At 36.8% G+C, this 20799-nt stretch overlaps 1 protein-coding gene across 2 annotated transcripts in view; it reads right to left on the minus strand.

Annotated features, from left to right (window-relative positions):
• Positions 1-13374, minus strand: part of SCN7A (sodium voltage-gated channel alpha subunit 7) — a 91760-nt gene extending 78386 nt beyond the window's left edge. The window contains exon 1 of one of the 2 annotated variants that reach the window (XM_054478927.2): positions 13124-13374. The gene's annotated coding sequence lies outside the window, so the exon portion shown is untranslated. Of the gene's footprint in view, positions 1-6054; positions 6101-13123 lie in introns of those variants that run through there. The other variant, XM_054478928.2, reaches the window with a different exon arrangement.
• Between the last annotated feature and the right edge of the window lie 7425 nt (positions 13375-20799).

Genomic DNA, 20799 nt, shown 5'->3' on the forward strand with positions numbered 1-20799 from the left:
CTTTGTGACAGTTACTGGCTGCTCAGGGACTTTTTTCTTTTTACATGAACCAACCCTATTTATGCTCTACTTTCTCACCATAAGCCTTGATTATTTAATAAAGAAAAATGAAGTAAAATATATGTATTTGAACGTTAGCAAGTCAATTTGTAAAATGTCTCACAAGATGAAAAAATATGTGCTAGATAGCATTAAAATAAGATAGGCCTATAAGGACTCCAGGTTTTTGTCTAAAGGCTGGTGGCCAATGTATACGACATATCCAAGTTATCTATATCCTATATGACTTATTCAACATATCAACAATTTAGGTTGTGATAGACAAACAACCTAGTAGAAACAAATAAAATCATGATCTTTGAACTTTGACCTACAGTCAAATCCTGAACTCTGTGACTAATGTTCAAAGAAACCTCAGTCAAATTATTTAATATCTCTGAACATATTTTCTCAGTCATAAAATTGGGATTCCTCTTCTGGTTAAATAAGGATAAATCAAAATAATATGAGTAAAAATACCTGGTACAGTGATTGGCACGTAATACATGGAAAATAAATATAAATTTTTAACTGTGATAAAATTTGCTATATTAGAATGGTGAGTCAAATTTACTAGAAAAAAATATAATAGAAATACTTGTAAAACTTCAAAATTTGGACTAAAATACCCATCAGCACAAGTACAGTAGAGAAGAGATGTGCTTTTGTAACAGAGAAAATTGTCAAGGGATTTTACTTAATAGTAACTGCAATACAAATCAATACTAATTTGTGCCTGCCAAGAACACTAATATAACCTCTATCTGTGTTGTTAGAAGATGCAGGAGGCAGTTCATCTCTACTGTGCTGTAATCCAAGAACACCACATCTAAAAGGCATGTCCATAAACTGAAGGGTCTTCAAATGGAACCAGAAGGTTGATTAAGTAAAATAAAACAATTTACAGACAAGCTAAAAGAATGGAGAATGTATACTTGAGGTGGAAAAAACTCAAGTACAATCTTACTATTTCCAAGTATCTGAATGATTCTAATGTGGAAGAGAAATTAGACTTTCATGTTGTTCAGAAAGGATGAACTAGAATCAATGAGGTGAAGTCAGAAGAGATTTGGCTCGAGAAAATAAAGATCTTTCTAATAGTTGTCAAAAATGAAATGGGTTGATTTGGACATCAGACCTTCCCCTTAACTACCAACGTGGATGCACATACTTCTTGACAGGCAGTGGGATGATTTAAATAGATCCGAATATTGGTTGTTAATTTCAACATCTTATAATTTTGGAACGTTTCTAAGGTTAAGATCATTGGCTTGAATTTGTTGTACAGTTTCTCATGATATAAAAGTCTGACTGAAATATTAGCTAACTAAAACTATGCAGCATTGAATTAACAAAATCAGTATATTTTTGATATTTTTAGGGATCCATTCTGATTACCAACAAGTATTACTAACCTAACGTAAGTTAAGAATACTAACCTTAAAAGAAGACACAAAAAGAGGTTATAAACTTCTTGCATGGATGCTGCCATCAATGAAATTGGTTTAAACACCTTCTACCGAAACCGCAAGACCAAATTTGCTAGCCTGTCTTCCTATTGCATAGTCCCAGTATAATATCCCTTTGCTTTTTCTTTTACTACTCCATAAGAAAATAATCTTGGACTCTTCATTTTGCCACCCCCCAGTTATGAGACCTCAGTAACATCACCTGACCTTTCCTCATATATAAAATTTGGAATCCCTCATATATCTCACAAGGTTTTAAAGATTAAATCAAACCACAAAGAAATCCTGGACCACAGCACTGGTTTCATCAGTACTGATCCTGTCATCCAACCCAGTTGCTTATCCCAGAAGATTGTTTTAGTGATAATTTTGATGTTGAATGAAACTACCCTGGGTTGTTGACTAGATGAATGAATGAATGAATAGACAGCAGGCATTGCCTTCTGTGATACTGCAAAAAAAAAAATGCAAGCACTTATCAAATAGAAGTAGCATGCATCTGACTTCTAGATGGTTGAGTGCAGACTGTTAAATTATTAATCTTAAATCATAATTCAGTAAAATCATTTCTGTGGGGAATTTATGTAATATGGTCCAGGCACTATGCTTTCTGGTGAGCCATCTTAATACAGCACTAATGTCTGAAAAAATATCAAAAGATTAATAGTTAATCCATCCATTAGACTTCTTTCTGAAAAATTGAATAGCTAAAGTAAGCTTTTGGCAATAATTGTATCAAAGTCAATTGTATCAAGTCCAGATTTGGACACTAACAAATTCGTTATACCAATATTTTATATTGTTGACTGAAGTGGAATCCATTTCTGTTGAATGTCAGTTGAAATTTGCAGGAGCAGCAGAAGTACATGGAAATGGGGTGAATTTTTATAGAAAAAAAATTTCTCCTTGAAACGAATTTCAAATTTGAGTAGGAGCCAAAATTTATTTTAATCTTTATGGCAATTATGATTATGGCCATGCTTACCAAGTATCATTTTTGAAGCACTGGACTAGACGCTTCTAATTAAATTATTTTATTCTCTCACACATCTTCCTGCCTTCTAGTTACTCGGATAGTGTGGGGTTTGTGTATGTTTGTTATATTTATTTGCGTAGTTTTGTATACATATTATGTTGTATTTGTTTTTCTTGTCATACTGCATTGTTTGTGGAACACCTATAAGAAGGTTTGGAAGTGGGCAGTTCTCATTATCCCTGGCTCCATGCACTACTTGCATTAAAATAAATTCTAGATGGCTCAACTATTTAAATACAAAATAAAATTTAAATTTAAAACAACAAAACTTATAAAATCAATCATAAATAAATTTATTTTAATAATTTAAAATGGAAATCTTAGTTTAATGAAGGAAAGTGCTGGTTAGGGTATGAAAAAACACTCAAACTTTTTTGATCATATAAAACAGTATAATTATTCTAAGAGGAAATCTGGTACTGTTTATAGATAAAAACATTTACACTTTATCCTAGCAATTCAAGCAACAGACACTTGACCCTTGGGTACAAATGTCAAACCAATTTATGTACTCAAATCTGTTCACAGTGGTGTAATTTTTATACATAAAAGAAGCAGTCAACATGTATCTCAGGTGCAGCCACTAAAAAAGATTATAGTACATCCTTAAAAGGAACTACTATTATTTTTTGTTATTATGCAACTATATTGAATTTTAAGGTTAAATACATATAGACTGATTTAAAAATAGAAACAAGTGTTAACTGGGAAATAATGTGTCTCTTGATATCTTAATAATTTTTTTAACACTGATAGCTTGCTTCTAACTTTGTACATAGATAATGGTTTCTCATAGTGAAGCCTATAAAATCTGGCTTGTATGACTGACTGTCATTCATGTAAAGAATATGGACTATGGGGAAAGAATCAGCTTAGAAATTAGGGAAAGATGTCTTATTTTTTGGTGGGTTTGAGGCACATCTGAAACAACTAAAAGAACAATTCAGAGATTGGGAATATAAATCTGGAGGTTAATATACATAATTAAACTGTATGTATGTGTACATGTTTTATATGTAAATATAAATAGATATATTTATGTACCTATGAGTGTGTACATAAATGTATATATAGTATATGGTTATATGGTTATGTAAATATATAAATAGCTGAAACCCAGAGAAATAAAAGGATTATGTGTATTTGCAAAATGTGTGAAATTCTTCATGGAATGATTACAAGGGGAGCATATTGAAAAGCACCTACCTATTATGATTTATGATTTAAAAATCTAATCTAGAAGGCTAAAGATTTTATATATCATCACTAATACATGTTTTAAGTCACATGGCTCAAATATTAGTAAGGTATATCACAGTCAAATCTTGAAAGAAATTGGGAAAAAATGACACATTATAAATTGGGAAATAATGATTAAGCATGATCACTGCCTTCTTAGCAGAAAATAAAAAGGAAACCAGAAGACAGTATAACAATATCTTTAAGCTGTCAAAGCAAAAAGAAATTTAAAAATAGAATTCTACATACAGCAAAAATACTCTTCAAGAATGAAGACAAAATAAATATATTTTCACATATTTCAGATGGACATTTCTATGTTTAAGAAGGAATGAAGAGAATGAAAAATAATAAATATATGGGAATATATTTTTTAAGGCATAAGTACCCAAAACTGGGAAGAATCCATCAAGACGAGAATAGATTTATAAAAATAAAAATAGAAGTCTATTTATCCAATAGAATACAATTAGCAAAATAATCAATGAACTACTAATATATATAACAATGACTGAGTGACAAAAACATTGCGCTGAGTGAAAGAAGTCTGACATCAAAGACTACAAACTATATGATCCAATTTATATGAAGTGCTACAAGAGAGCAAGCTAGTCTTACCTTGTTAATCTCTCAAAATGATTAGTTTCTAGAGGAACAGAGATTGGAATTAAAATCATCTCAAACACTGGTGGATCTGGTTCTACAGATTATGTGTTAAATTTTCCAATAATATGGGACAATTAATATCTCTCTTGTTGAGGGAAGGAACAGTCTAAGACACTAAGCTTCAGAATGAGAGTCAACAGAGTCAACAGACACAATAGGATTAGAAGTCCACAAACAGTGCCAGATAACCAAAGCAAATCACCCTGTCACATCTGATTGCAAATATACTAAGATCAATGAGCATTCAGAAGGCTTAATGGCAGTTGAAACACTAGAAAAGGACACGAATCACTGGGAATAAAATCTTTTTGAGGGTCTCCTGCCTCACTGAGAAATGTGACTATGACAGTGATAAAGGCAATAGAAAGGGAGGTTTCTAGGAATAAAAAGTAAAGCTGGTTCTGCCTGAAATGTTCCTGCTTGGAGCTTCCAATACAACAAAGATCTTTGATTCCCTACCAGTAACCCTGGGAAAGTGGTCGAGCCCCACATTCTAAAGAACTCAATGTTCCCAATTTCTCCAGATGTTCTCGAAACTTCCACTGCTTTGCAAAATAAGCCTCTAGAATTCTAAATTATCCTTTGTTATCTCATCAAAAAGAGCAAGTTGTAAAGGAGCCAGGATTGTCCTGGAATTCTGTTTCTAGTGGATCCAGTCTGTTAAATCCTTGACCAAATATTCCTGGCTAGTGGCCACATTAGGATTCAACAAGTGAAGAAAAGTAGCCTGTGCTGCTTCTCAGCAGAATACAAAGGAGGCTGTATGATGCAACCAGATTATAACTTGCCCTTCATCCTGAGGTCTTTGATCTAATTGTTCCCCTGAGATGCAAGACCTGCTCTCTCAACTTCTATTTAAAAAGTTCCAGAATTAGGACATCCCTGGGACTCTTTGGGACCTCTCAGAACTAGCTGATCTCCTTGAGTATCCTCTTAATCTGTGGTTAGACTTAATCTGTAGATTTCCTTGACCCTTCATTGTTGCCAGCTTCTCCTCAGCAGTGGAACTAAGCTCATAGATCCACAAATGATACCCTAAATCAGTGAACAGACAAAAGAGTTCTGAACAAGTGTCATATAAGGTCACTCATAAACCTCTAGCACCAAGTCTGGCTCCGTGTTAGATTCAGATAGACACAAAACCTTCAACAATGTACCAGACCCTGGAAAGTTGACTAGATGTGACAGTGTCAAATCTGCAGTTCACAAGTCCTGGAGCTTCTAAGAGGACAGGGAAGATGAGAGGATGGTGACCTCTGGTTAACACGCTGGTACTGAGAGCTATAGATAAAGAAAATCTCGGTACAGGTGATTTCAATCATACAAGCTCTGGACTGCATATCAGAAATTTCCTGGGGCTAATATTGAAAATCTAGGAGCCAGTGGCCCAATCCAGACAGACTATTTCAGAATAGCTTGTGCTGCAGCCTTTGAGATGAATCTGATGCAGACTGCTAGGCAGAAAGATGCCTTGGCTGATAGCTAAGCTTCACCCAACCAACTTTATAAAGCAAGCAGACACATCATTACATTTTCTTGTTTTTTCTCATCTGATAGCCTGAGTATGAGAGATAAAGCATATACAGGAGTTGCTGAGGCAAATACCTGTTCAACAACAGCCCTTCTCCAGAAGATCCACACTCTTTTCACATCTTTGGGCACTGGTTTTCCCTCAGCTCTAATGACCTTGCCATGTTGGCATTCACATGGTGGAGGACCTGTTGCAAAACAGCTCTAAAGTTTGAAATCAAACAAACACAACTGGGACATTCACCTTTGCACGTGGCTACCACCCACCTCCAGGACAACAACCCTCTTTTTTCTTCCACTCTGTCCTCTCCTTTCCAACCCATCCAATCTCATGTTTAAGTAACGTTTCCTAAAGTTCTAGGTTACTTGGGGGCAGTTTGGGTTTATGCCTGTTGTTGAGGAATAACTATTAATTACATCCTTTTTCCTTTTCAGAAACATCCTGAGTTGGATGATAAATTACATGGCCACTCAATCAGTGAGCGAATGCTCTCTCTAGAGAGCCCAGTTCCCATGCAAGAGGCTGCATCAACAGCATTTCAAAACAGTAACTGCAGCTGCATCTTCTTAGATAATGAAGGACAGGGACGAAAAGGAATGCCAGAAGTCAGTGTTTTTCTTCTTCCCTACTCACAATTCCCAATTGTTTCCCCTGTCCCTCAGAAAAAAAACAATGTTTTATTTCTAGAGCACAGCCTGCCAGGAATGCACTCAAGCTGTGGAGAGAGATTCTCCACCTGTAGGAGATGACTGCCCAGGCCAGTCACAGCCTCTTCATTTCCATTTATTCCCATCTTAGGGAATTGAAAATACAGCACCTAAAGAATCAATCTCTGTGCTTTCTGAGAAACTGGAGTTGATCCTAGGGGAGATAAAACAAATGTTAGAATAGCTTTGCCAAACAGAATTGTCAAATGTTCTATTCTATATTAAATATATATTCCTAATGCATTCCAAAAAGATTGAGGTTCACTTTCAAGAATGTAGACCATAGAGCACGATAATATAAATTAAGAAAAATGAAACAAAAAAGTAAGGACAGTGGATCAATAGACTGAGGATAATATTGCAAATGCCAACTTCATTCTGTGTGCAGCAGGAAATAAGGATAAAATGACTTCTCACTTAGTTGTTTTCAAGCTATTTTGAAACAATTATGTTGTACATCAGACATGGAAAATGTATCATGTCTATTGCACCAATGACATTTAGATAGGTGTAAAAACAAAGCAGTGATGATAATAAGACTAAGTTAACTTGGGATCAGAAGGTACCATCTGCATAAGCAAAGATACAGAGTTAATGCGACCATTGTACATAATCTGTATTGTTGAGAATGTAGGACTCATACCTGCTGATCAATTTATCAATTTAATTGACTGCACTTAATAGATATATCATGGCTTATATTTCATCTTTCTCACATTCCATAATGACTTACAGCTAAATTCTCTAATGCAGCGCCTTTTCCCTTAGAGCTTTCTGACTAGAATGCTTTTCCCCCCAGGGTTTACAACCCAAATGATATTAAATGCATTGCTTTTTTTAATTTTTATGGAAGGCTATGAAAATTTTATCATTGACTTCTAGGAAGCAGAAACCTATAAGGAAGATGACTGAAGCTAACAAAATTCTAAAGGATAGACATAAAATTGCCTAAATCCATAAATTTAATAGTCTAACTCTGTAGAGATATAATTGAGATTCATCTCAATGAATATGACAATTTACAGGCTGGGATACGAAGGCAAAGGCTACCCACACACAGTGCAGGTGAGAATGTAACTTGGTGTAGTTTTTTAAAAAGGCTATTTGTCAACAGTTTCTTTTTTTTTTTTTTTGAGAGGGAGTCTCACTCTGTCACCCAGGCTGGAGAGCAGCAGTGTAACCTTGGCTCACTGCAACCTACGCCTCCCTGAGTCAAGGGATTCTCCTGCCTCAGCCTCCCGAGTAGCTAGGATTACAGGTGCGTGCTACTACACCTAGCTAATTTTTGTATTTTTAGTAGAGCTGGGGTTTCACCCTGTTGGCCAGGCTGGTTTCAAACTCCTGACCTCAGGTGATCTGCCCACCTCGGCCTCCCAAAGTGCTGAGACTACAGGTGTGAGCAAGCCACCGTGCCCGACCAACAGTTTCTTAAATAAAGTTTCATGTACTCTTTGGCCCAGCAATTAAGCTGCCATTTAGAAATTATTGCTGAAGTTTGAGAAGTCATATTTGCAAGGATGTTTATCATAACATAATACTTTTAATTCCAAGGAGTAGAAATAAAATGTCTACCCTAAGGGACTAATAACAAAAATTCTAGTATATTGCTATCATGGAATACCTAGTTAGTTACAAAAAGGAATGAGATGGATATGTCTGTGCTCATACGGAAAGTTTCACCAAATCAATTACTAAATGAAAATGTAAAGTTGAGAACAACTTGCATCATTCATTTTTGAATAAAATGTTGTATAATGATTATATACATAAAGTTGTATACGTTAGCATGTGCATAATGTTTTCCCCTCTGGACATAAGTGAAGTGTTACATCTATGGAAAGAGTCCAAAAAGGTATCAGAGGATTCTGTTGTTTTCCAGTTAATATTTCTATATGACTTGAACATAACTCACCAGGTATATGTATTACCAAAGCCCAGAAATGGAAAATTTGCACACTGAAGTTTGAGGAATAAAGGACAGCTTGACTAAAATGACATCAATCCACTTGAAATTTTGCAACCATCTGTGTGAATAAACGTTCTTTAAATACCTCTTGACTTCAACCCACTTGGATTTTGCTTTTGGATTATTTTTTCACTTGGGTTGGTTACTTTCAACTTGGCGTTGAAGATCTGATGCCTACTTTTTTACCTGTCTGTGGTAAACAGTTTATCAAGGCTGCTTAATTGACTTTTGCTACTTTCTCCTTGGTTTCTGACTGCAGCTATATTCTGCTTCCAGGTCAGTCCAGTTTGGCTTCAGGTCCTATTCTTCAATACGTCCACTTAATTCTGGACTCAACTTTCTCACTCTGAAAATTTCAGCCAACAAATTCCTAGAATATGTTATCTTGCAAAAGAAAGTGGTAAGTAAGCAACTTTCTCAAAAGCATAAATATGCACTGCCATTTTAAAAAATATTTTATCTCTAATTGATAAATAGTAATTATATATATTTAGGGGATACAAGTTGATGTTATTTTATATATATATAATATATATATATATATGTACGTATACACAAACATTGTGGAATGATTATATCAAGCTAATTAATATATCCGTTATCTCACAGACTTATTTCTTTGTAGTGGAAACATTTAAAATCTATTCTTTTAGCATTTTGAAATATACGACACATTATTATTTAACTATCACCACCATGATGTGCAATAGAACACTTATACTTATGCCTCCTCTCTAACTGAAACTTTGCACACTTTGACCATCATCTTTCCTTTCCCCATTCACCCGCTCACCCCCAGCCTCCGGAAAGCACCATTCTACTCTCTATCTCCAAAAATTTGTCTTTCTTAGATTTCACATTTCTATGAGATCATGCAGTATTTGTCTTTCAATGCCTGGAATATTTCACTTGGCATAATGTCTTCCAGGTTCACTCATGTTGTCACAAATGATGTGTATTCAAAAGAATTGAAATTAGTTTGTCAAAGAGATATCTGCTCTCCCATGTTTGCTGTAGTATTATTTACAATAGCCAAGATATGGAAGAAACCTAAGTATCCATCAACATATGAATAGATAAAGAAAATGTGGTATATATACACAATGGAACGCTATTCGGGCTTTTAAAAAAGGAGACTCTGTCATTTGCACTGCTATTTTATTTGGATTATAATTCTTAGAAATTTTTGATCCAGGTATTTTCTGACTTAAAAAAATCTAGAACTGGCACATTCACTGAAACCCTGGAGGCTCCTTAGAACTGGCTATTTACCTCTGCTTCCGACAATTCTGAAAATGTCTGTCTGTTTTTCCAGGATTCCAACCCGCCCTCCCTGCAACTCTCCCAAAAGCTCCTTTAGCTTTTCAACTGTGAAACCAAACATATAGATGTCCATCCCCTTTTCAAATTGGAGAGAAACTAGAAAGGTGCCTTGAAACATCTTAGGGTGAGCATGATTTAGTTTTTGTCTCACTCCGAGTTGGGCAAAAAATGTCCAACATGGAGCCCCAGGGCCAGAGAAAGAGAGTAGATATGGGCAAGAGCCTGTAATCAAGTGCTTAGACCATGTTGCCTCTGGGAGAATTCAGAGAGTGAGCAGCTGGTGGACTGGAAGCCTCACCTTAGCATTTAAAATAGGAAAGATGGACTATTCTACTCAACACAATATATTCACCTAGGGTCTATGGCCCCCAAATCAGCATCACCTCCTGTTCTAGTTTAAAACCAAATGCCCTATCATAATATCAGACCTTTCTAATCAGAATTTCTATGAGTGGGGCCCCAGCTTCTGCATTTCTATCAAGCTCTTTGATGTCTAGGCAGTCAGTGTGGCACCTGACTCACACCATCATCAGAGCCGTCCATTGAGCTGGTTATCCTTATCCAGCACCAGGCTGAGTCAGTCCAATTATAAATACTGCAGAGACAACAGGGATATCTGTTTGCCAGGAATTCCAGGATGGAATATAAGAAGATGGAGCCTCATTTGTAATAAACAATAATTGAACAAATGAATGTAAATAATAATCTTAGCTGGGTCAAGAGATATGCACCAACTCAAAAATAACCTCTGAAGCCCTCAGATGAAATCTTATCTTTAACCTCAAAGGCTCCCTCTTTCAATGTTGCTGCAATGAGACCTCACTTGTTTGGTTGGTTAGTCCTCACTAACAGAAGAGAAGGAACCAACGCAGGAAAAGAAAAGTGACATCTGTTTGTACAAGATTTTCTCACGTGATAATGGGTGACTGAGCATTCCTGATATCTGGAGTGGGGGTGGGGGTGGGGGTGGGCAGAGGTTATAGATGTTCTTCTCACACTGACAAATACTGAAAATGGTTGGTGGAAATAATGGGATCAGATTCCCAGAAATCAAGAATGTCCCTTTTACTCCAATGCCTCCACCATAAGCTTTCAGGAGGGAGTCTAAGGTGGTAGGTAGATGGTGAGTCAATCTCTGAATACCCCTGTTGTGACATGAATATCAACCCAATGAGATCTAGGGCTGGAGTGTAGATTTCCCAATCCCTGAGTAAGGGATTGGGGAAAATACTGTTATTTTTATTTCTAGTATGCTTTGGACAGGTATTTATCCTACTTTGGGAAAATCAGTGAGAGTGTATATCCCCTACCAAACCGTCTACCACACGAGGCTACGGAGACAGAATGCCCAGTTTTGAAGTGCTTGGCTCTGCCTCCAGTACTCCATTAGAGACTGATATGCAGCAGCAGGTCCAAGGGTCATGTGCCATCTGGGATCTGATGACCCCTTTTCCTGAGCCCATGTTCAAATTGAGGTCTTTCTTCTATTACTTTAAACATATTCATGGGAAAGAAGGGACTCACAGTACCTATCCCCCAGGTGCAAGATTTTAATGAAACTTTGCAGTCAGGATTAGAGTATTTATACTTAAATTTTGATTTATCCTATGTTAAGTAATGGACCAAATACATTCAGCAATATCCAATATACGTGATGGCTTCATCCCCAGGAAACAGGACTACACATCTAAAATCAATTTTAAAACTAAAAACAGAAAGAAGGTAAAGCATATTTGGAGAATATTACAAGGTGTTTAAATATGCAAAGCTAGCCAAAGCACACACTTTTCACTTTTTTGAGGATAAAGGCTTTCAGATTAGAATATGCTTTAAACTGTACAGGTGGCAAGAAAAGGATTTGAATTTCACTTCCTCTAGTGCATTCTAGAGATGCATGTCAAAGCCCTCTCTATGCTTATATTGAATCAGACTTAGAAGGAAAACCAGAATAGTGAAGTAGATAAAAACACAGAATAATCCCTTATGTAATCAACAGTTACACATATTACTTTCATGAGCCCTTTATATCATCTCTGTCAATTAGTTTTATCAGGACTTTTTGGAATGTCATTTATAAATAAAGAAAATAAAGCTTACTCAAGTTAAATAATTGGCTTAATTTGTACAAAAATTGAAATCAAAGACTTCTTCATTGGACTTCCCGCTCAATTACTGATTTGCCAGGTAGCCTCAGCAAATTACTCCTTATAGGTCTTACTTGTAAAAACAGCAGCTGGATTATAGAATCTTTAATTAAGGCTAGTCATAGCAGGTATGGTGCCCAGGATTCTGTTTATTACAGGGCCCACTTTCCTTCTACTTTGCCATAAACTGCTCTCCTGAATGAACAGCAGTGGGGGAAAGTATCCACAAGAAGCACCACCCAAACTCTTTCCCATTTCAAGATATTTTTCAGTCCAATATCCAAACTGGGACCCATCATTTTTGTTAATGAAAGGGGCCCATCGATGTGTCATTCCACATGCGCTCATCATTTGTCTTGTTTTGACCAATGTCCTAAGTTTTGAAGCTAATACAACCAGTCACACTATCACTTCTGAAAGAAAACCTCCAAAAGATATGCATTTTATAGAGCAAAACAATGCAAAAACAACAACAATCTCTGTTGATCTAGTCAATACCAAAATGCCCAACTGACTAAACTGAGCACATCACTGCCAATCACATCAATGCCTCTACTTGTATATTGACTATTCCTTTGGGAAAATCAATCTTGAAATCTCTGTTATTTAGAATAAGAGAGGATTCTTAGAATAAGTGTACAACAATCTGCATAACCTTTCCTCCATTTTATACTATCATTGTACCATGTAATGTAAGTCATTGTCATATAGGGTTTCTAGAATTTTACACTAACAGACAATGTTGGTTTCAGAAGCTTACCTGATGGAATTAGAAAACTGACAACACATGCCATGCAAACACCCAAAGACCACGGCTGCTCTTGAAGTATACTCTTGAAGTAACTCTCCTAATGCACATCCAAAATTTCAAATCTCTGTCCTGCTGGGGACCCTAAGGGTGTGTATGGGATGGAGCAGGTGGGAGTGGGTGGGAAAGGCTGGCAGCGGATAGCGGCTATCACCATTCTGGGACTGGACACAGCAGCAAGAAAAAGGCACTTACTTGCTACGAAGCGACAGGTCTCCACCAGTGCCTGAGGGACCCTTCAGGAGCAGGGCTCCTTGGAGCCCTTTCCTCCTCCTGGGCTTCTCTTTCTCCACGGATCTCTCGGGTTTTCTGAGCTCTAGTTGTACAGAAGCTGCTGTTAGGCTGGCGTCTGTCCTCACCAGCTGTGGCTCTGCAGTAAATGGGCCCCACTAAATGGCCAGTTAGACACCGACTCACTGGGAAGACTCTCCAGCCACTGACCCAGAGACCCCTCCTACCCAGATGTCCAGTGGAGCCGCGCCCGCTGCTTGGAAGCTGTTTTTGTCTCCTTTCCACTCCTCCCTCCCCTCTCCCAGCCACTCCACTCTCTCCCCCGCCCTCATCTCCAGGCCAGTGCGCGACTTCAGCATCCAGATCGGGCGTGGGCGGGTGATATTGACAGAGACCTGCTGCAGATGCAGTAACAGCAGCAGCTGTGGCGTCTCCTCCAGCAGCTGCCGGGAAGAGAGGGAGGAAGAGGAGCGGGGGGTTGATGAGGAGGGGTAGAGGGGAGAGGGCCTGCAGAGCGTGAAGGAATGAAGGGGCTAGGGAACATCCAAGGAGGAGAGGAAAAGGAGCAGCGCGGTGCAGCTAAGTTGAGGGGGAAGGGAGAGTGAAAATGAGGGAGAGGAGAGGAAGACAGAAAACTCTGGTTCTTTAACCTCCAGTTGTATTCTCTCTCCCCTTGCCTAGGTGCCCCAGCAGAACTTAGAGGGGCAATTGTCAGCCTGCCGCATTCAAATCTGGACATTGCTGTAGTTAAGAGTTTGTAATCCTGTTGTTGTTTATGTGTGTAGCTGTTTTTAGGAGAGAGTCAAGAGTCAGCTGGAGCTGCCTTTTACTCTGGATCACTTTCCCACTCTAGTGATTTGAAACACGAGGGACAGAGGAAAAATTATGTTTATTTTAGAAAACTGCGGCAATACAGTGTAGTTTGGGAGTGAAGGCCAGAGGCGTTGGACCTTCTTCCCAAAGGCCACACCATAGAACCTTCATTTTGTAACCCTATTTTATGCACACATCACATCACTTACTTCAAAAATATATCAGCATATGTCTCTGAATGGTAAGAACTTCTTAAGATTTTAACTCAATACCCTGGTCACATCTATAATTAGCAATAATTATTTTGTAGCATCAAACATTCACTTGATTTCTTTTTAATGGACAATTGACTGACTGCAGGCTTCTCTTCTCCACACTCTGGTGATGATGCAAATGAATTTTCTAGAGCATAAAACTTTCCCTTAGAGCAGTCTTTATCCCTTTTCACCCAGTAAAATTCTACACACCTTTCTGTACATTCGAACACAATATAAATTTAATGAACTTAATATCAAATATTTCAAAGTTTCCATGTGATATTTAAAATAAATAAAAAGAAGTACTGCTTTTTATAATGTGTAATGAACAGGCAGTTGATCCCAAGATACTGTACAAACCAATCATATAAATGAGAGGAAAACAGATGGGAAACTAATGGTGTTGGTTTTATATTCTGAGTTGGCTAGCCATTTTCTTGTTTTGGAACAAATATTTGTTTTGGGACAAATATTTGGCATCACGGTTATATAATGGTTATGTAATATTACCAGGTTGGATCTGAAAAGTTTTGGCAATTATTGTGCCCGTCATAATGAGCTGAGGATCCTTCCTCCCCCATTGAGTTTCTCAGCAGGAGGAACTATGTAGTGGAGGGTCTGTTTTCAACACTTCTGCCTTAAGAACTTTATAAGCATATTTCTAAACTCTACTTTCTAAGTATGTATTCAGCAGGTGGGATCTCTAGACCCCACATACTCTCCCGTGTCAGGAGAGAAGAGGGCTGTATCACACTACACTTGAACCAGATACGCCACTGTGGGCATTAGCTTCCTTTCAGTCTGTTTAAATGGCAGCAGTTTATTGTGACCTCAGAGATGTCAGTGTCAGAAGTGTGGATGGACCCGATGTTTTAATTTTCAAAAAAGTCTCTGCGTCCAGAGTTGACAAAACCCTGTATAAAAAGACAAGCAAACAACTCTCCCAAAACACACTCAAATGAACCCAAAACTCTTTCTTTGGAGATATGTTCTCCAGTTGCATCATCTTTTTCTACCTGGCTACATGGTAGCCATTATGTTCCGCCTTTATGGACACTCTTATTTATTAAGAATTTATTCTGTGGTTGACAGTCTTTCCCTCCATTCAAACTCTTGCTTTTCTTCTTAAAAACTTTCTCATCCATTTGAATACCAACAACTATTTGGATGAAACATCCAACAGCCTAACTTCTGATTTCATCCTTAATGGATTATCTTCTTCTCCACATCATCTCTGCTATCAATTCTCACTTTCACTATTTGAATCCTATCATAGTTAGCAACTGCCTTGTATTTCTTCTTAGTGCTTATCTGGCCTGCGAAATAGCTATTGCTTCTATGTTTATTTTCTGTCTTGTTCCACTAGAATGCATTCTGCATGACAGCTGAGACTTATTTATTTCCTGCTCTACAATAGCACTTGTAAGAGAGGATGTAGTAGAGTAGGTACCCAGTATATTTGCTAAAGTATTGAGCATTATTCATGACCTAATCCACTCTATGCTTTGTGGGAAAATGTGGAGATTCACTATAGGAATAGACCATAGATCACATGTAATCTAAAGAACATGAGAATTGTTTGTTGATCTGTTTCATTCTTAAAACCTGGTGCTTGGATGCTTTAAAGCTTCTATAATATACAGGTGTAAGAATTTCTTCTGGTTTCAGAATCTTGATATAAAGCATGAGCCTGCCTGAAAAGAAATGGTAAAAATAAGAAAGTCCAGTCATGTCTATGGGGAATACCAAGGGACGCAGAGAAATAAAGCACTCAGCCTCAAACCTAAGCTATTTTTGATAATAGCCATTCTAACATGTGTGAGGTGATATCTCATTCTGACATTATCAAAAAGATGAATGATAACAAGTGTGGGTGGGGATGTGGAGAAAAGAGAACCCTGTACAGTGTTGGTGGGAATGTAAATTAGTACAGCCATTTTGGAAAACAGTAAACTCAAAAACCTAAAAATAGAATTACCATATGATCTAGCAATCCCACTCCTGGGTATATATCCAAAGGAATTTAAATTTCTATGTCAAAAGGATAGTTGCAGTCCCATTTTAATTCAGCATTATTCACAGTAGCCAAGATATGGAAGCAACCTAAATGTTTATTGCTGGATAACTGGGTAAAGAAATGTGGTATATATACAAAATTAAGTACCATACAGCCTTGACAAAGATGGAAATTCTGTCATTCAAGACAAGGTGGTACTAGTGTACATTATGTTAAATTAAATAATCCAGGCACCGAATGATAAATGCCACATGATCTCACTTATATGTGGAACTAAAAAAGTCAATCTCATATAAACAGAGAGTAGAAAGGTGGTCTCTAGAGGTTGGGAAGGGGAGGGAGAAGGAAATAGGAAATTTTGGTCAAAGGGCACAAAGTCTCAGTTAGAATGGATGAATACGTTTTAGTGATCTGTTGCATTGCATGGTGACTACAGCTAAAAATAACATATTGTATATTTGAAAATTGCTTAAAGAATAGATTTTTTAACATTTTCACTACAAAAAAAGGATAAGCTGGTGAGACAATGGATATGTTAATTAGCTTGATTCAATTTTTTACAATGTATATACAAATCAAAGCATTACAGTGTACCCCATAAATATACACAATTATTTATTAATTTAACATAAAGTAAAATAAAATAAAATGCAAAAATGGGAGCTGTGCTTCTTAGAATGCATTCAGAAGGTAGAAGATCTAGACCAGATGTTCCGCCTTGTCAAGAGAGAAACCTCCTCTATCACACTGCACTTGAACCAGATAGGCCCTGGGAGACTTTACTTTCTTTTTAGCCCATTTAAATAAGGGTTGTTTATTCTCACCTCAAACACATCAGTGTCGAGAGTGTGAATGGATACTTCCCATAGCCTTATTATAGGATAATATAAAATAGAGACTGATTTTGGTTCACTGTCACAATGAAAGTCAGATTTATTGAAAGATGAATATAATGTGAATCATATTGTAGAATCATGTCTTTCTGAATCATTTGAATTTTATGATTTTTTATTTTATTTTATTTTATTTTATTTTTTGAGACAGAATCTGGCTCTGTCGCTGAGGCTGGACTGCAGTAGTGCGATCTCAGCTCACTGCAACCTCCACCTCCCAGGTTCAAGCAATTCTCCTGCCTCAGCCTCCCAAGTAGCTGGGATTACAGGCGCGTGCCACCATGCCTGGCTAATTTTTGTATTTTTAGTAGAGACGGGGTTTCACCATGTTGACCAGGCTGGTCTTGAACTCCTCACCTCAAGTGATCCACCCTCCTCGGCCTCCCAAACTGCTGGGATTACAGGCGTGAGCCACATGCCTGGCCTTTTATGATTCTTAATACTTCATATATTCTTTTGGAAATTTAGGTTATCTTTTCAAGTGCAATGGGCAATATCGCTGGCAAATACCTATTATCTTTTATTTATTTTTTTAAAATGATACATTTAGGGGCTACAAGTGCAGATGTCTTATATGGATTGTGTTGAAGTCTGGGCTTTTAGTGTACCCCTCACTTGAGAAAATTTTCAACCCTCGCTCCTTCCCACATTCCCACTTTTTGTAGGCTCCAATGTCTCTTATTCCACTCTGTGTCTATATGTACCCATTGTTTAGCTCCCACTCACGAGAGCATGTAGAAATACATATTATTTGTTCCTTTCAGTTTTTTATCATCCTTACATGCCTGCACAAACACAGTACTGCCCAGAATCAGTTTCTTGTCATTGTTTTTATGTGTACAACATTCAACTTATGATTCTATTAATACTTACGTGTTTGAGTTCCTTGGAATTACTCTAGAAAACCTTACCACAATCTTCAACCCTGTCCTAAGTTCCAGAACTATAAGAATCTGTACCTGATCAGTGAAAAAAAAAAAAAAAACTGTAAAGAGCTGTTTGCAAATAACAGAGGAGAAAAATAAACAACTTGTTTCTTAGGGATTCTCAGAAATGAAAGAACAGGTCATAGATGATAAGAGTCACTTGGACCTCTCTACAAAAAAGTAGACAAAATCCCTTCTAGACTATTGATAATTCATTGACAAATTTCTAAACAGGTTTCAATTTTCCTAAGATATATACATAAACACATTGTCCCAGTTCTACTTTTCAAATATGTTCCAAAGTCAGGCATAGTCAATACAAATCTTAGAAAAAAAAAGTCAATTTAACATTAGAAATCAGCAGAGAAAATATGTCAAACATCTCATTGAGAAAACACATTCATAATATAAGTTGGACATTTTATGCCTATATTATTTAATACTTTTTGTTCCCTAAAACAGATTCCAAAAATCGTAGGAACATCTGGAGTTTGTGTTCAAAATGTTCCTGACCATGAAACATTCCATTACCAATTTCATGTCCAAAAATTCTCTCTCAAGTAATTCCCAGCCCGGCTTGGCAGAAGCCCAGGATAGTATATTTTCAAGTGAAAAAATTAAATACAATTACACAGATAATTACAAAGTTGTAATCTGTCACTTATCTGGAAGTCTCATTGTTACTTGTGTGCATATACATGAAATAGTTGAATATGTGCATGCCATGCGCAAAAGTCAGAATTGACTGCTGTAATAATAATAAAAAAAAAAAACTAAAATAACAGTGGCTTAAATGAAACAGAAGCTTATTTCTCTCAAACCTATCATTCCGGGTATAAGCAGTCCAGGGCTACAAAATACAAAGGAATTAGGATATTTTCAATCTTGTTGATTTTTCTACCTCTAGTGGACAACCCCCACTTGCATGAATGGAGACGGATTAACAACACTTTTACATTACAGGCAGTGGAAAAATAGAATAGAGGAAACCTGAAGCATTAATTAATACATTCTTGAGTTCATATCTTTTTGGCCAGAACTTAACCCCAAAGACAAAACTGGTTGCAAGGAAAAATGAGTAATGTCATATTCATTTTGGTGCCTATTTCAAGAGCTAAAAATTGAGGTTTCTAATAAGGTAGATAAAGGTAACAACAAGTTTGGGGGGATGACTAACACTTCTGTCATGCCATGTCTGTGTCTACAGTTGACATCTGTTTGGACTGGATACCCCTGCTGAATTAGGAAAAATGTTGTGACTTTCAAAGATTTTAGAACTTGCAAAAGTATGATCAAATTTACCAATAAAACTTTCCTCCAACCTAAATTAGAATTATCAAGCAAGGAATTCATATTGAAGAACAAGCAATTGAATAGTATAATAATAGATTCTAGTCTATTTCCTCAAATTCACTAGGTTTCACAGTTATATTATTTCATTCATCTCTACCACTTTGTGTTTGGTTTAATAATAAAACGCCAGCTCAAAATTTTTCTCACATATTTTCCCCTTCCCCAATTATTTAAGACAAGTCAAACAAAACCCAGAAATTCCTAACTACATTTTCAGTGAAACTATAAAACATCTGTAACATCAAAACATACAATATTAAATAGAATGTAGATGGAAAAATTAAAAATTATTTAGTAAAGTAAAACAAAGAAAGTCTAACTTAATTGTCTGTGAAAAGTGAAACTGGTAAGAATCAAGCTAATTCTATCTACAGGCAACTATGACATCTCAGTCCTTGAAGAGACCTGGTGATTTTGCAACTGGACAAGGTTGGATGCTGAAAACACAAAGTTGTTTGAAAATCTTTAGACCACCAGAAGGCCAGCTCCAACTCACCCTGACTACTGCTCTCATCCTCTACTTAAGGTGAGAAGTATGTTCTCTAGAAAATTTGCATTATAGAGTCTTGAAATCTGAGGTATTAAACACAGAAGATGAAGAGAAGTGCTGCCCTGGAAACAGGAACATTAAAAAGTTTGTATTCTAAATGATTACATTCTTCCCCTCACTCCAGGTGCTTTCCCTTACTCAGAACCCAGAAATCCAGTCCCCATATTTTATATTTCAGAAGGGCTGTTCTAAAGTCTTCCTCTGAAAAATCTGACCTGACCCATAGGGTAGACCCACTGATATTGGCATTTTAGTGTCCACAACAAAAAAGTTAACTGATTACAGGCTCATCCTAGAATAAAGCCTTCTAGTCCTCAAGATTTACTTCCTCAACTCCCAAACATATGCATAAATGCATAGAGTATCCTGTTGGTTTCTTAGTGATCACTAAACAAGAATCATTGGATATTTGAGGAATGCCTTCGGCATGGCAGAGAAAAGTTGAAACAAACTTATTGAAGGAAGTGATTCAGTGGAGGTAGAGATAATAAGGCACAGAAGAAAATTCAAACATAATATGATCAATATGAGAAATAAGAGAGGTATATTTATGAAGCAAGAGAGGTATATTTTAAAGGAACAGAATAGAAAAATACTGTATGATCTCACTTATATGTGGAATCTAAAAAACACCACCTCATTGAAGCAGAGTATAAAAATGTGGTTTCCAATGGCTGGGACATAGGAGAAATAAGGAGAGGAGATGTTGGTAAAAGGCGCAAACTTTCAGTTATAAGACGAATAAATTTTAGGGATCTTGTGTGCAGCATGATGACTACAATCAGTAATACTTTATTTTTTTTGTCAGAATTTGCTAAGAGGGTATATCTT

Source organism: Pongo pygmaeus, chromosome 11, assembly GCF_028885625.2.
Source record: "Pongo pygmaeus isolate AG05252 chromosome 11, NHGRI_mPonPyg2-v2.0_pri, whole genome shotgun sequence".
Taxonomy (NCBI): domain Eukaryota; kingdom Metazoa; phylum Chordata; class Mammalia; order Primates; family Hominidae; genus Pongo; species Pongo pygmaeus.